This window comes from Falco naumanni, chromosome 2 (genome assembly GCF_017639655.2).
Source record: "Falco naumanni isolate bFalNau1 chromosome 2, bFalNau1.pat, whole genome shotgun sequence".
In the NCBI taxonomy this organism is placed as follows: domain Eukaryota; kingdom Metazoa; phylum Chordata; class Aves; order Falconiformes; family Falconidae; genus Falco; species Falco naumanni.
The window spans coordinates 82,033,192-82,048,259 of NC_054055.1; positions in this window are offsets into that span (position 1 = coordinate 82,033,192).

A 15,068-nucleotide genomic window follows, 5' to 3' on the forward strand; every position below is an offset into this window, starting at 1 on the left:
CCGTGGTACAAGAGACGAGTTTTGAAAGGAACAGGAATAATCAAAAGTGCAGCTGATCCCAAGGTGAACCAGGAGCAGTGGAGCAAGGAATCTCAACCATCAATGTTCAGATGTCTGAAATAGAAAAGTTCTCAGGAAAAATTGCAGAAATCAATGTCCAAGCAATCCTGTGCATGGCATATGAGTTGCTTATGAAGAAAACCAATTCTTTTGCTGAGTTCAGCCAGACGTGCAAAAGAATCCATCAGATTTGGAATGAGCTGTTGAATTGATTAAACACAAATGTAATTAGTCTTTTCTCTTTTGCTCGATGGTTATCATTTAAAATTATGAGGGAGCAGGAGAGAGCTCTGCTGAAAAACTACTGTATTACGCTTGTGAAAGATGCATGGTGGCTCTGTTTATAGACTGCTCCATAGCTGTAATCTTGAGCAACCAATAAGGAGCTTTACCATCAGCAAAGCTAAATAAGAACAACCTAGTCATTGTGTCTTGGTAGTTTGCTTATTGCTGTAAAAACACAAAGTGCTCGTAATTATTTATAAAGGATCTAGAGTGCACTACGGGCTCCTGTGACTGAAGGAGCTGTCCTCCAGTGTAATTTAAACTCATTCGTAACCACAACCACAAGGTTAAACTGACCTTCTCTGTTCTTCCGAGTTTCATCCCTGAAAAATGCACTGAACTCCCACCCCTGCCAAAACTAAGGATGTTCCCTTCACACCAGTTTTAAGGCCAATACAGAACCCTGTCCCAGGTATGTGACTAAGTCTTAGTCATGTAAACAGAAGTTTTTCATCTTGAATAAGCCAGTATGTGTCCTTCCTTCTCTCAACATATGACAGATTTTTCTCTTGAAAACTATATCCTAGTGGTATGAAAATTAATATATCAGCCTCAATCCTTCTTGATGACACTGAAAACACCCAAACCAAAAGAATGAAAAGCTTGAAGGAGACACATTGTTCTCAGACCACTACAACAGAGAAGCAAAACACTGCATAAAATGTCATAGCAGGCCTTATGAAAGGAACCAAGAGCTCGAAAGAGAGCTCTGTCCTCTCTGTTCCTTGAGTGTCTGGGATCTTCCAGTGTGCTCTCCCCTGGGAAATGCCAAGTCAGGAGCACCTGACCCGGTGCAGAATTTTTGACTGTGATAGGCAGTAAAGAAAGGTGTTTAGCAAAGCTCAGAAAATGAGATTTTTAAATTTGGGATTTGGCAAACACTGCTCTGATTTCTTACTCTTGAAACACTGTGCTGTGGCGTCCAATTCCCACGTAACACGACCGAGTTGCAACTGAAATTTAGGTACTGATGGATACTAAGCTTTGAATAGAAGTTAAATATATGCAGATACACGTGTATATATCCTTAGAGAAGAAGCTACTGTACTGGCTTCACTGACGTGTCTCATCTCATGGCTGTCATACAGAAAGGGGAAACATACCCATGACCAACAGGCACATATCAGTTATTTTCAGGCTCTGTGATGTAATACTTTTTTTCAGGCACTATTGCACTAAGTTTCTCTTTCTTGAGTTTGTTTTTCCTCTAGAAGAAAAAGAAACTTAGCAAGCGCTGCAAGGCACAGTCAATCAATGCCTGGATTGTGTCCAACTTACTCAAGTACATGAGAATGCATGGGAGAACTGGGCTGATTATTAATAAGTCAAGCCTTACAGAAAGTAAAGGAACAATATCAGCAGCTATTTTAGATGTTCTTCTTACTTACTCTCAGTTCTTTAACCGGATTGTTTAAAGGCATGTTCAACTAAGTGTGAAATGTATTTATCAGTTCCATTACACTGCCAGTTTAGTGTCAATAGGAAATTCATTGTATCAGAGACAAGATCTTCATGGGCTTTTTAACATAATCTGCAGCACAAACATAATCCATCACCGTTCAGAGTGGTGAAGAAATTTTTAAAAAATTGAGGAGGAAACTTAAAATGCCAAATACCTATGTTAGTGAGCTCTGACTTAAAATTAAAACATCTGAATGTAAGTGGTAAAGAGATACTCTTGAAACATCTCCAAGCTACTGCATATATGTCACGTGGTGGGAGAGCACTAAAGGTGTTCACAGCACCAATCTTACCCCGTTCTGCCAGACTTGCTCTCTTAACGTGAGCAGTATGATAGTTAAAGCAGTTAAGGCTACGCAAGGTGGGACAGCAGGGACCATTTGAAAAACATAGTCTAGTTAAAGGTCCATTTCTTAGCTACAGCCTTGGTATCATAGGGAACAGAGAAGGCAGAAGACAAATCATGGTCCTGCGTCTTCACTTCTCAGCTGTGAGCTCACAGCTGAATTTTTGTTGTTTAGAGAATCCAGCTCCTCTTGGTGATTCCTCATTCCTGCTCCATCCAGCACCTTGCCTGCTAAGATGTTGCTGCAGCGTGCACTGGCATGGCCATCTTAGCTCAGGATAGCTACTCTGAGTTGCAGGAGCATCAAGGTGAGGCCATGCAGGCTTCAGTACAGGCTGCCACCAGAGTATAATGATAAGAACTTGCATTTTTATCGTATTGTATTGAACAGTGTATTAAAAGCCCATGATAGCACATCTTCACTGCTTCAGTGCTAGCTAGCATAGATAAGCTATCCCTTCATTTTACTATGTAGACAGATTCTTTCCACATCTTTCTTCCTCCCACTGGCCCTTCCATAGCACAGTAGGATTCTGTCACACTCTAACATATTTTTCTCCCCATCCTCACGTTTTTCTTTGAAAATGCTCATCGCAGGGAGTGGTGGTGCTGAAGCTTAGTGTTACGCCATCTGTTTAGCAATCCCAGCCTGGTTTCCAATAGCCCACCTGAAATGCATGGATACCCCCAATCTTTCCTTTTGCTGGAGCACTGGCTGAACAAGCCACCTTGCTTCTTACAGGCGTCAGTGACCACGGCCTCCTGAGTTCATCAGTAGGGAGAAAGTCTTGTTTCACAGCCAACACTTGCGGAGTTCCTGTCAGCTTCTACAGAGCCAAGATTTCACCCAGGATATCTCAGCTTCCCCCACAAGGTATTGCAAAAGCACACATGTAATCCCAACGTGGGTGATAGGAGTGGTTAGTACAGGACCCCTCTGTGGCCACACCAGCTTTCTCCAGGTCCAAGCCAGACTGCATGCACTGCAGCAGTGCAGCCAAGTCTTGCATGGTGTGGTCTAGGTCAGCAACAGCAGAGCAAATTTTGCAGATCAGCAGCTGGATGTAGCTCTCCCATTAATGGAGCTGGGGATGGAACATGAGGACTATGAAGCTGCTATGACAACGTATGCCCCAGGAAGCATGCAATGCGTAGAGCAGTGCCAACTGGGCGCTAGGGCTCCTCAGTTATTCAGCCCAAGCTGCATAAAATAAACCCTAGGGACATAAAATATGGCCTTTACTAGGAAAAGAAAGGAAAAGATCAGGAACAACAAAACCTCCATATGCTGAATATCTTCCACAGATTCCCCCAGAGCCTGGCAAAGTGCAGTGCCAAAGTGACCCACTAACACAGCCAAACAAATCTCCAAGTGCTGGGCACCAATTCATTCTGAAAAGTGACTGCTCCTAGTTTAGGACCAAATATCCTTCTTTGCCATTAACGCTCTGTTTTTGGCTCCATCTTTTGCCATCATAAGCATGAAAAGCAACCAGGAAAAAATAAATCTGAAGGAAAAGTTAATAGCATGATATTCTAATTAGCAAGTGTTCCTCAGAGCGTTAGCCCCATATAATAGCTACTGACCCGTTTGGGTATGTTTTCAAACACTTTTTCCTTTTTGGTGTTGGCTTGTTCTGCAGCTTTGGATTAAGCAGTTGCCTTAAAGCCTTCATTTTAAAGCATGCGTTGCACTCACCCATCTGGCAACTTTATGTTGTATAATACAAGGGAGCGCACAGTATGTGGCATAAATTACAGACAAGAAGAATGCAACAGCACAGCATGTAGGGTAAATTAAAAGCAAGCATTCTTCATGGCCCATAGCAGAGAAGGACAGAACAATTTTGCATCATAAATACAGGAAAAACATGTGTTTTAAAATAAGAATTAAAAATACCCAAACAGATATGCCCTTGGAGTCAGGCAGCTTGTTCCTGGTGGCAGCACAACCATGCAAGACCACATAAAGGAATAAAGAAAGGAATAATGCTAGATAACAAGAGGTAGTGGATTGCAGTAGGAGGACAAAGAAAGAAACCAAATGCTGAGATGGAGCAAGCCCCAGTGGACTTCTAAAAACAAGAGCACAAATTGAAAATGAGAGGAGCAGAAAGCACACACAGATCTGAAGATGGAAACCATTCTCATCGTTTTTTGTGGTACGAACACATGTAATGCACAGCATTTGTTAGTTACACGGCATTTAATATCGAAGCGTTCATAAATGGTATCTATTGACCATGGCTTGGTGAAGTCAGCATAGCCCCAGAAGCTTTGAGTTTCTGCTCTGAAGATCCAGAAATGCTGACCATCCTATGCCACCCTTCAGCCTCCGGACCATCAAGTGGGCACGTATGTACTTGTGTGTGTGTGTGTGTGTGTGTGTGCATGCACACGTGCATACACAGGGGAGAAAGAGTGGGACAAATTGGGTTCGTGAGCGAACCCTGCTTGCTAGCATGTGCCAGAATATTTCCTCTGTGCCTGACCTGTCCGGCCCTGGGTATCCTACTTGTTGTAGGCAAGGGCCTGATCCTGGCTGCAGGATCCTTCTTAGTGTGTTTTGCTGTCACCAGGCGGTTAAGTCAGGTGAGGTCTGCAGCACCCCTGACCAAGGGGCATGGTGCAGAGAGCAGTGTGGTGGCATGGAGCTGCGACACTGCACACTTTCTCCTACTCAGCACTGACCTTGCAGGGATGGGACAGGTGCAGCCTCCCCACCTGTGAGCTTTCACGGCCGCTTACACCAACCTAGGGCAGGGCTGTTGCTCTTCCACTGACACGCCATAGCCCTCCCCTCATGTCAGCATTGGTGCTCGTATTGCTGCCATGTGAGTCACTTCTGGGAGGTAATTCTGCTACATTATCTTTACCAAAAACAGGTTATTTGTTTCAGATTGATCCTACTCTGCTCCTTGCTGGGATGCAGTTACTCAGGCTGTGAGCCAGTTTAAGTCACCAAATGGGCTATTGAGGGTCTGGATTGGAGGTGTGGGACCATGGCAACTTCAGTTTAGATGAGGTTAAACTACCATGGAACGGTACTCTGGCTCTGTTTTCCTTTCCCACCCTGAGTTGTTTTTGTCAATTTAGAGTATGTTTTTCTCAAGGCAGGGAGTGTTTCCCATTATGTGTTTGTGCATTGCCTAGCAAGTTGGAACCCTGATCTGAGGTGGAAACTTGAGGCCCCACCATAGTATAAATAATAAATGTAACACAGTGAAGAACAGATGCATTCACATATGGTGTATTATAATTCAGACAAATAAAAATTCTTATGTTGTATGTTAAAATCATTCTATATATGCCACAGTTAGCATAAGAACTGAAAATAAAAACAAAACCATGAAGAGTCAAGGCATCTAAGAGTACGTACCCTACTGCTGCATCCACAAACACAGACTCCTCTGTGCCCAGTCCTCATTGCCGAGGAAGTCATCATGCAAGTGTCCTGTAACTTTAGTGTTACCCTGGTTGTGCTGTCAGGGGTTTTTTTAACATTAATTTCAGGATTCCTTCCCAGCCTAAGCAGGCATATCCCTATCCATCCAGCCCCTTGACTGCATATACACCCTTATGAGGCTGTACATAAAATGTCCACAATGTCTTCATTTTGCATAACTCCCAAAGAGCACACCATTTTTGTGTTTTTTGAGAATGCAGTCTCTAATGGTAGCATCGTCCCAAGGCAGTTTAGGTTTCATTCCCACTGGACTGGAAGTAGGGATCATTGTGACAGAGAGTATTTTTTCCTATGTTGTGCTGTCATTGACAATAATAGCAGCAACAGCTATTTGCAAAGAGGAAAGTTATTTGTGACAATTTCTGAATATAGTATTATTTAATTCTTTTGGAAGAGGAATCTTCAGATAAAAGAAAGAGATAACTTTTGGAGAGTTGTAGCCACATGGTAATTTGAAGCTGAATTGTATGAAATACGTTAGAATTTCATAGGCTGACAGAGGTGGAAAAAAATTCTTAAAGCATGTCTAATAATTTCTTTCAAAATCACAGTAATTCATACTGTGCTATGTCAATTGTCAGAAAATTCATTCTTCATATAACAAGTAAATGCTGTGAATTCTGGGAGGTTGCTTTATATACTTCAAAAATAATGAAATGGTTTAATTCCTGTTTTAAGCACCAAATTCACATCAGGCTATAAAGTCATGAGCTTTGCCTCCGTGATAATTAACATTCATAAATACAGACTTAGTGAGGCTGCCTTTCAAAGGGACGATGCATTTCAGGAATACAAATTTACATATACAAACTGGATATACCAAACCTAGCATTTCTGACTTCCTGGGAATAAGGTTTAGCAATTTGCATCCTTGCACTAATCAATGAAGCACTAACAAAAAAAAGCAGTTTGGACAATTGCCGAAAGTACATCACAAGGAGGCGTAAATCAAGGCAGTAGTCCCCTATGCCAAGCATCCATTAGTAACTAATGTTAAATTGAAGTGAACCTTTTTACAAGCAAGAAAAAATAGGCAATCCTGGAAATCGTTTTACTAGCAGCTCTTTATCCCACTTTTCCTTTCCTTGGCAACTAAAGGAAATACGGTCTAAGCAATACATTTGATACCAAAGATCTTATATAGTGTCCACTTTATTAAAGAGTTTGAAAAACATGCAGAAAATAATGTAGATAAGATACATAGTGCCAAGCAAAAGTTATCACTCTCCACCAGCTGTTGCCCAGCAGCAGTACATTTGTTTAATAGGTATTTGTGACTGGCTTCTTTAGATACAAAAATTAACATTCCTGCATCAGTCTCAGCTGTCTCCTTGATAAATCCATTCTAGCACTTAGATGTCAAACACTGATCATACAGAGGATCACAAGTAGTGCTTGGACGTAAGCACTAGTGCTAGCAACTTGACAGTAAGATAGAGCTGAAAACCATCTAGTATTTCTTCATTCAAACCAAACTGGTTCTTGCTGGTACGGTGAAAATCTGTGGGATTAGGTAGTTGAAGAACAGGGCCAGACTCTCTCTAGCCAAGTGTATGAACTCAAAAGTTTATTTAGGTTGTGGAACAGGGCCAGTTTACAGCACCTAGGGATCCGATCCCCACAATCTTGTTTCTTTTAAAAGTCAGAATAAACCAGGATAAACTCTTCAGTCCTAAACTACAGGTTGCCCGAGGAAATATTTTAAAAGGATTTTTGCTCAAAACGTGAGCATCTCAAAAACTAATTTCTGGGCATGTATTTGATGTATTATTAGGATTGCTGAATGTAGTATGATCATGTCTTGCATCCTATGTGAAAAACCATGTAGCCTGCAACTTTCTGGTACTTATGCAACAGCGGATCACTTTTCCAGTAACGCAGTTAGCACGCACAACTGGAAGTGCTAGCATGCTATGCTACATTTATTTTTCCTGAATTCTAGCATGTAAAACCTGGCAACCTTACCTCGGCAAAGGACTGCAAGTTCACCAAAGCCTGCAGTTGATCTGAGCGTTAACTCTGCTTAATGTGGGGAACACCCCAGTGAGCACCCTGGACCTCTCTAGTCTCCACCAGCACCATGGCAGGACAAATGACCATGACCAGCTCACTGATAGCCAGCAGAAAGCAGCCTCCTTGCTTAAGAGGCATTCCTTCAGGAAGGCAGTCTTCACCAGGCCTACCCATGACACCTTCTCCCTCTGTCTCCCCACAGCAAATAGCGGGATGGGCTAGTGAGAAGCCAGGGTGGAAAAAAAGCAGATCATAGCCTGCTCTGCAAATCACCAGCCCAGCGTCTGTTCCCACGTCATAGAACAGGGTAAGGCAATCAACATATAGGCAAGGGGAACACCAAAACAGATGTACTTCTGAGGCACAGCTCCTGACTTAGGTCCCCGCTTTCCTCTCCAGCAACACATACTCAATAACATGGCGGGCGCTGGTGGTACTCTCTTTGCTGCTTAGTTCCTCCACAACCATACATCAGCTCTTATTTACTGCTTTACACAGCTCCTTTCTCTTTTCTTCATGTATCTCTGCACTGCTATTTGGACATCCTTACTCTTGCAGTGAAAATTATCACCACTCATCACTCCCTTCTCTGATTTTTTCACAACCATCTTTCTACAGTGAGAAGAACATGGTGTCTGGTGGGCTCCAGCTCCCATCCAGCTGGCTTTATCCTTTTTAAATTCTATGTCTCAAATGATCTTAGCTTCCCCTCTCTAATCCTGGAGCCCTTTTTTGGGCTCAGTATGAATCACCATGAAAAAGAGCAACAACAAAACTTTCTCCATCCCTTTTCTTCCATTTGCGCACGGTCGGCGGAGTTGCTCAGTGCTTGGGATCTGGTTCATTTGGTGAACTCCTAGTGAGTCACCAGGAGTACATGCCGCAACCCTCTGAAGGCGTCTTAGCCACGTGCTGACCTACTCCAGCCCTGCATAGCTGGTGGGGTCTCATGGGGCTGCAGCGGATGAGTCCACAGTCAAGGAGTCAGCAGCACAGTGATAGCTAGGAGGAGCCGTGCTTTGGCGGTAGCTTCTTTCCCGAGGCTCCTTGGGTGTCAGCAGATGGCTGGGCACTGAGCAGTGCTGCTGGCCCTGGGGTCGCACTTCATGTTACATCTGTGTGTCTGCAAGGCCAGGGCCAGTCTTTCTGTGGGCAGAAGAGCAAAGAGCCTGAGCACGTGCGTGCGGAGAAGGCAGGAGGAGAAGGGGGTGTGTAAGGGGAGGAGTTGTTTGAAAATAGAGCTCATAACCATGATTATGTGTTTGTACACATGTGGATCTGTAGGATGAGAGAGAGACCAGCTTGTTCAGTAGAAGTGATAGAAAAGTTTTGTGATTTTGATTTTGACAGTTTTTCTGAAGATAGCTCACTACATCTTGAGCAGTTCACAGAGTAGCTGAATTATTTCTTTTCCAGGGTAGCACTTTGAGAAAAGCCTTTCTGTGACTTTTTATGGTATTTTTCTACTTGCTGTGGTATTCACAGATGTTAAGGGATGTGGGAGAAAACAGGCCCTCTAACTCCATAATCACTGTATGCAGTTACATTAATGAATGTCACCATTGATAAGTACTGTATGTTATATAACCAACCAAGCATTACCCGAACACTGAGCATTTTTATATGAGCCATCAGAGCTACAAGGAGACATTTTGGTGCCGGGAGTATGTCCTCCACTCCGCACTCCAGCCAGTGTTTTCCCAACTCCAAAGCTCCTTCTGGCCACCACTGCTGCCTGCACATCTTGGTTTGCAACCACAGTGACAAGAGCTGGTACTGGTCTGTTGCGTTTTCCCATGTTCAAAATGCCCCTTTCACCCTGCTGTGTCTCTCCTGCCCATGCAAGCCTTGCACCCTCCTTTAAACTGAGTTTTCCTTCTCCTGGGAATGAGTCCTTGGTCTTGCGTCGCAGCCTATCCGATTTGAACAAGTTCATTTTGCATGCGCTTATTGTGTGACAGAAGACATCTGAAGTATCTTCCAAAGATGAACAATCAGCCTCTTCCACTGCATTCAAGGGGAGATTTGCTAACAGCTGTACAAAAATTGGGCTCAAACCCTCATCTGAAAGACAGATGAATAAAAAATGCAACAGACATTGCTGCTGAAAATAGATAATTTCTGATTCCCACAGCTCTCCCTTTGTGGTTTAAAATAAGCCTTTCTGCATTAAGACTGCAGTTTTCAAACCAATCAAAGTAAAAAAAACAAATGTTCTTTCTGAGTGTTGTTTCAATTATGTTTCCATGAGTGTATGAGTGTACATACTTTTGATGTGTGAATTTTCCCATTAGATTCAGATTACTTTGGTTTGGACACCATCGATGAGGCATACCCTGTACAGTGGCAGTGGGATTAGACCTCTCATTTTTACCTCTGAGGGACCAAAGGAAATGAATCAGCAAATTGGCAAGGTCCTGTCTGATTGCAAAACTGCGGAGCATTATCAGTCCTTGGGATTCAATACCTATCCCCATGCCTTGCAGCTCCAGATCAGTCTGCTAAATGTCCATGGTTTCAGGGTAACGAATTAGCACATAGCTTTTATTATGTGCGCTACTCCAGCACAGGGCTTTTTGCATGGCCCGTATATGCCTTTTTAGGACTGCTGGTTAGTCCTTACTAAGAGTATTTATTACTCCTGTGATTGAATCAGCTGCTGCCCAGAAGCATTACATTTCTGTAATGGACTGATGTTACTACTGTTTTTCAAGTTAACAACAGACACCACAAAGATTGTCCTGGCCACAAAGAAACTTGTGGAGGAAACCAGAAAAAGATAACTTGGAGGAGTAAGATTTGGAGTAGCCTTTCAAGAAGCAGCAGATCATCTTCTTTTCAGGGTAGAACTTGACTCATTTATGAGAATGACTTTCTCATAAGTTTCTCAGGGGTTTTCTTCCACTTCTGTGTTCCCTGACTTGCACCTTAATAGTGCTTTAAGCCTACTTTGTAGAGAGGGAACACAACAAAGGCTAAGGTGGACTAGGCATTTGTTTTTCTTCTTTTGTTCACTCTCGCCTCTAGTGTTCTTCATCTGCAATGGGCAGCAAGTGTGAACCATGTCAAAAAAATGAAATGTCAATACAGAAATAATACCGTTTCTCAGGGACAATGTGAAGAGCAGGAATACAAACTTAGGTCTCAACAGCAATGAGTATTCCTAAACTAGTCTTGAAGAAATGCATTTCACCTAGATAAAATGCATGAAAAGTTACAGATTTTGGTATTATTTGCTCCTCTCCCTTGTCAAGTACATACTGCTTTGCTGACTGTGGACCATGGCTAGGTAAGGAAGGTAAGTTTGCTCTACGGAAATCATAGTAATTGCCCCTGTATTTCCATTCAACCACTCTCCAGTTTTTGATGTCCAACCCTTCCCATTGTATTATGGCTAAATTAAATCAAAAATCTATTCCTATGGGATTTTGCTACCGATTTCAGTCAGAACAGGATTTCATCCCAGGAATGCCCACAGCCTGGCAACTAATATCAACTAGACATCTGTGGGTTTTACCTACCCTGGCTTCGAGGGAGTTAAAAATTTGTATACAAAGAAACAAAAAGAGCTGCTTAAAATCTGATTTCCAGTGCAAGTCATCATTTACCATATGGTAAGGTATTTATCCCAACTACGTGTTGTCGAGTAAATCATAGGGGTTTGCGGGAGGTGGGGGACAAGGAAGGGGGTTGTTGTTTTGATTTTAAAGTTCTGTGCAGCAAACTGTCTCAGTAAATTGCTGTCATTGCCATGGCTGTGAACCAGTCTGCTGTGTAAGTCTGATTGGAACAAGCCCCCAGAAGCACTGCCCTTTTTCCTCCCCCTCCCCACACCCTTGCTGTGAGGATGGCAAATGTGATCGTCCTTCAAAGCTGGGCTGGATGCTGGGACCTTTCATGCACGACACTGCCTTAGCTGATTTACAACCAGACAAGACCTGTCAACCGAGGCACAGGAAAGAAAGGCAGGCAGCTAATACTAGCACTTTCAACTTTGTTTCGACCTTCAGTGGTGAAGAGCAAGTTTGCCTTGCGATAGTTGGGCAACTCAAGTTGCCAGAAAGGCAAATATCCAATATACACCCACTGGCCACCTCTACAGGGCTTTATGTTGTACTTTGTCATTTATTTCTGTGGCTGGTACTAATTTTCAGTTTGTCATCCTTTGACTCATAGAAACTCTTCCTCTTCAAAAAGGATGCATCTCCCTGCCGACCATGGAAAAAATGTGGCATGCAATTCAATCCTTTCCTGATAGCACCGGAGACGAGGAGAGGGCAAGTTAGAACACCATGATGAGGAAGTTCTGTCATTTCCAGAAGGAAGCATGATTCACCGTGCAGAGCATTTTTGGGAGCCTGAATCAGAGCTGTCGAGGAAGTCAGTTCTTGGACAGTTTAATGTTTAGTTTAACTATGACTTTACTGGTGAAATGTGTGCCTCTCCCCACAGCCAGTGGGTACGGCAAGATCAGATTACGTGCCACCAAGGAGCAGGCAAGAAAATTGCCAAGGAAGTGGCTTTCAAATGTTTCAGATAAAATAAGAAGTGCCCCAGAAAATCTGTCCTTAAATGTCATTGCAAAGCAGAGCTCTTCTAAAGCAGATTTAAGGGAGAAATATTTTCTCACACTTTTCCAGAGCACAGTGCAGGCGGTGGGAGGGACCTGCAGGGTAGCCATAAGGAGCCTGCAAGGGGAGGGCCATGCAGCAAGCTGCAGCCGGGCTCCTTCCCAAAAGGTCTGGAATTAGTGCACTAGTGGAGAGGTGGTTTCATTAGTTATGACACAGACCCGCTAAGTAAAGCTACCCACAGAAAGAATGAGTTAGCTGTTGGCTGCCAACAGGCTGCAGGATAAATTCAAGTTGGTTTTAATCACCTATTGCACCCTAAAGGGATTGCAATTTGGTTAATGCAGTGCGTCCCCCTCCACTCCCTGCATGCTCCCCCTCACACACATGTGCCATATTGCAGGAAGCAAGATTAGACCAGGATGTATTTCCATGCTTTTTTGCCTCCCCACCTTCCTTTCTCCCCCTCAGGAAAGACAAAGACTTATTGGCAGTGTGTTACACACCTGGGAAGGGTCCTCAGTTCAGGAACTTGGCGTCGTCTTGCTCTGCCACAGGTCTGAAGTGCTGTCCGTTTTGGAGCAGGTGCCAACTACGCCTTTTCTCTGCAAATGTGGTTTAATATAGTGGGGTGAGAGAAGAAAATCTGTGCTATTACAGATGATGATTAGCAGACTGTTGGTATGTTTGTGTCTCCAGGGGCATGTGTATATCACTGGGCTTGAGCAGAGGGAAGCAGTTATTAAGACATATACTGTACAGGAGTATACACAAGCATCCAAAACATAGCGCTGGAGGGTGGTGTTTATGGTCTGTACATTTAAATAAATAGAAACCATCCTTCACACTCACTCTTTGTGCTCTGTTGCACTGGGATTTACATTTCTGGCCTCATGGATAAGGAAAGGCTGAGTATCTGGGAGAGGCGAGTTCTTATAGGATGTGGGAGGAGAATGGGATACGCGGAGCATGCCTACGCATCCCTTGAAAACGTCACTTGGTCTGGGAGCCAAAAGGTAAGGGAGTGAGTTTGCTGACTATGACACACGGTGGGAGGAGATCTGGGACACAAAGGAGTCATGGGTGTGAACCAGGAAACAAGCCCGTGCCCACCCAGCTTTTTTGTTTGCTTGAGGAGGATGTAAAATATGCTTACACCAGTTGTGCTCCAGCTCCAGCACTAATTGTTAACAATAAAAGGTCACCAGAAAACAATTGCTGGGAACCAGAATTACACAAGGGGCCTGGGTAATGTGATCACTCCTTCGCGGGAGAATGCCATCCTGCCAGGGAGCTGGGTACCGGGCGATCCTCGGCAGTGACTCCAGGTCAGATGGGGAAGGGAGGTGCGCACTTGTGTCAGTCAAACCTCCCCCCACACCCCACCAGCTCCCTGCTCCCACACGGACAGGCACGCACCAGGCAGTCTCTTTCAAGCTGATTTAGGCCTTATTTTAGGGAGTTTAAATGCAAGGTGAAGTGCTCTTCTTTTCCCGATTATCCTGGGAGGAAAATACTGGCTTCGACTTCCATTGCTACGGCAGAGTTGGGCCGTTAAGGGGGAGTGCTGGTAGGTTGCATGGCAGGAACAAGGACTGCCGTCTGGGGGATGACTGGGGTGAGCTGGAAGGCTGTTAGCATAAGCCAAAGGAAAAAGAGGGAGGTACCCTTCAAAGTATCTTACTCCTTCCCAAAATATGTTCATACTTCATGAGTATGAGTACTGCTCGGGAAGGATTTCTAAGGCAGCATTAAATTCAGCTGCGTGAGCATCGGTAACACCAGCAAGGGCTCAAAAATCCTGCCAGCATGTTGGGTAAGTACTTTGGCAACCCACCCATGCCAGCTCTCTGCTGTTATGGCTCTCTGGTCTACTTGCATACGTCTGCTTGCCTACGTCTGCTTGCATAGTCAGTACACCATGGGCTGCTCTCTGGCCATCTTGCTAGTTTAACCTTCAGGACTGAGCAAAATTAAAGGATGTCTGAACCAATGAGAGATGCTTTTAGGCCATGTCCATGCTGAGGAATCAGCCTGACTTGTTGGACAGAGGCTGAATCCAGGCATTTCAGCAGTTAGTAGTGGGTACAGGTATAAAAATGCTAACCCCGTGTGGAGGTGGAGGCATTCTGGAGCACCCTGTGACTGAGCAGCCTCAGAGCCTGCCCTGCCTCCGCACTAGGTCCACACAAGTGCAGCTATTCCTAGATGGTCCAAAGACAATTACTTATCTTTTCCTATACCTTGCTCTTTAAGAAGTATGTGTATCTGGCCCACCCTCACCTGAAGTCCTGGTCCCTGAGCTTTCTGTTGCTCCATCCATCCAGAACAGTACAACTTTGCTGACCCCGCAAACACTCCCCTCAGCCACCACAACTGATATCCAGTTCCTGCAACCAGACTTCATAGCCAGGGAGAGAGAACGCGGATCGTGGGACAGATGTGAAAAGCAGTCATTAGGGGACAGTGCACTACTGTTTTCCCTTCCTCTAGTGACTGCACATGCCTGATCCCCCCATGCAATTTCAAAGCTGTTCTCTTTGGCGACGGGGCTCAAGTCTGTTAAAAGATGCCACACCAAAAAACAATTTCCCAAAAGCTCCACCAAGCCTAGAGACAGTGGTAAGGATGTAATGCTTTGCAAAGAAAGGAACAGATGACCAAGTAACTGCTCCATAGATGTTCAGTACAGATAAGTTTCTCAAGAAAGCCACAGGATTAGCATGTAGAATAGGAAGATGGGGGTAATAAGCTCTTAAGCAGCTGAAGGACACTGTGAGAAAGGTTAGGTGATTTATGTGAGGAGAACTTGCTGAATTCTCAATCCTTCCCACATGCAGTTTCCTCATGTGAAGGATTTTGCTCT